Raw genomic sequence first — 2,796 nt, forward strand, 5'->3', positions numbered from 1 at the left:
TGGATTCTGTGGTGGTGGCAGGAGTGACCTCACCAACCAGTTCCCTGGCATGATTTCAGCTAATCACCCTAGCCTCCTTGATTTCTACCACTTTCTGAGCCTGGTTTTCCAGCCTTCCTGCCACTTTTGTGAGGAACTGAACAGACTTCCAATGCACGTTTTTGCTATTTAATTTGGCCGGTGTTTCTGCTGCTTGCAAATTAAAACCTTGACTTACGTAAGATGGGGAGACCCCAGCATCTGTTACATTTATATTATAATTTTGGAACTGTTTGGGTTACAATTAGCAGAATATCTGACCACTAGTATCTTAAGTGGCACAGACATTGTGATTTTTCATAAAAAGGAGTCTGGAGGTAAGAGGTTCCAGGGTGGGACTGGTGCCCCCATGGTTTCAGGGCTCTGGGAGGCAGCATCTCTGTGCCTGTCTTAACTTGCTCCTCATGGCCACAAGATGGCTACAGAAGCTCCTGGCATCATGTCCTCGTAGGAAACAGTAAGGGAGGGAAGGGGGCAATAAAACCTTTCCTGTGTCCAGAAACCCCTACCCCAGACCTCCCCTTACAACTTGCTGGCCAGAACTGGGAAATGTGCCCAGATCGAGAAAACCCCCCACAAAAGACGTTGCCAAGAATGGCTCAGCCAAATCCTAAATTAACCCCCGAGGCTGGGCACCAAACCATGGCTCTGTTGGTGAGGAGGGTGAAATGATCGCCGGGATGGCAACAAGCAGGGTCAGCCACAAGAATTAAGCTGGGCCCTTTGTTGTGGGCAGGAGCACGGCTTCGTGGCCCTCTTGCCCTTGGGGTCTGCAGGCCAATGATGCCCACGGATGCTGGAGTGGATGAGACTCTGCTCCCACCACCCCACCCCAAAAGCTGTCATTTGTGCAACAAACATTCAGGCTGTGCCTCCTGGGATACATGGCCAGGTGCCCCTAATAAAACTGGTGCGCCGAGGCTCCACCATGAGAAGCAAAAGCTCCAGGGCCCGTGAGAACAGAGGGGCTGGAGCTGCATTCTCAGAGATGAAGCCAGGGGCGGGTTTCCAAGCTGGCCAGGTCTGGGGCAGATTCCCACCTCACACGGCTCCCCCGAGGCCCCCTTGGCCCTCGCTCGCTGTGAGGCCCCAGAAGTCACACTTGGCCTCCCTCTCGCGGGCCTCCATCCCGCCGTCCCAGGAGATGGCGTTTTCCCACAGCCCAAGCCCAGGTGCAGAGGGAGGCTCCTGCCGGCCACATCCAGGGCCACGGTGGGAAAGCAGGATATCTGGAAGCAGACGGGCTCTCCACAAGCTCAGTCCCTACGTGCCCAAGCTGCCCTGGGCAAAAGGTGAAGGAGGTGATGAGGTGATGAGCTCCAGACCCCTTCATGGTGCTGTGCAGAGGAGGGCCAGGCTAGTCCAGGAGCATGTACACGTGAGCTGTGTGTTTAATTGTGCATGAGTGAGCATGTGAGCACGTTACACGGCCTATGAGCAAGGCTACCTGTGAGTGTGACCACGTGGATGTGGGTGTCAGATGCATGAGTGCAGGTGTGCGTGTGAGCGTCTGCGTGCCTGTGTGCACGCATGTTCCGCCTCCCTCTGAAGGACACAAATGTGCACAAAGTAAAGATGCAAGCCAGTTTCTGCTAAATTAAAAACAGCTTTTTCGTGTTTAAAGTTTACAATACGAAAAATAATTTTCCTTTCTTCCGGGGGGGTGTGGGTGTGGAGAGGGAGGGGCAGGGGGCCCCTGAGAACATTCCATGAACCAGCCCAGACGGTTATGCACAATCGACCCGGTTAGATATGGCAGCACCTCCCCACCCCCAACTCCGCGCCGGCGCCCCTGCCAGCTCGTTGGGGACAAGATGTTCTGAGGTGTGAGCTGATCTGGGGGGACTTGCAGCTGGCAAAGGCTTCTCCCTGCCCCCCCGAAGGGGCCGTGCCTCCAGCAGGGAAGGGTTCTCTTTGGGGGAGCTCAGGTTGGGGGTGATGAGAAGGGGCTAGAATGTTCCAGTAAGTCCCTGAGGGCTGCTGTTTTTTCACTTCTATGCCCCTGGCAGTGTGGGCTCCTTATTGGTTCCCAACCAAGTTCCTATTTCCACCCCGCACCCTCATACACACACCCAGCCTCACCCCGGGCCCCGACGGCCGCTGCACAGGAGCACCAGGCCTGTGGGTATGTTTTGAGGGTGATCCCGGAAGCCTGCCCTTTCAGAAGGCTGTCAGAATACTGCATTCTCCACCAATTTGCAGCCGGGTTCGCAGAGAGGCCTGCCACAAGAGCAGGGGCCGGGGGCAATTTGAGGAGCTCTTGGGCCCACAGGGAAGCACAGTGGCTTCATGCTTCCTTTAGGACCTGCCCTACTTCTCCCCCATCACAGCCTCTGGGGAGGGGGGCTCCCCAGCTTTCCAACCTGGAGTCCCAGGACTGAGCAGATGGAGACAGAACCTGCCAGGGGCTGTGGGGCTGGCTGATGGCAGGGGGCCGGGTCACCAGGCGCAAGGAACCACCTGGAAAGAGTCTCTTGAAGGCTGCCTTGCCCCGGCTGGTTGCCCTCTGTCTTCCGGGCGCCAGGTGGAAGGAAGTCCTAGCCTCCTTTCCTGCTGCCCCCAGGCCTCTGAGCCAAAGGCCGGCCCCACTTCCAGCTCCTCTGCAATGCTGGAAAAGGGCGAGGGGGAAGAGGAGCCCCCAAACATGCAAGGACACGAGGAATCTGCGACCCATCAAGCCCCACAAGCTCAGCACTGGGCCCACTCCATCTTTTTACCATAACATTTTTATTAAATAAAAGGAAAATATTAGGAGAC

The sequence above is a fragment of the Eubalaena glacialis genome, chromosome 4, assembly GCF_028564815.1.
Source record: "Eubalaena glacialis isolate mEubGla1 chromosome 4, mEubGla1.1.hap2.+ XY, whole genome shotgun sequence".
NCBI classification, from domain to species: Eukaryota; Metazoa; Chordata; class Mammalia; order Artiodactyla; family Balaenidae; genus Eubalaena; species Eubalaena glacialis.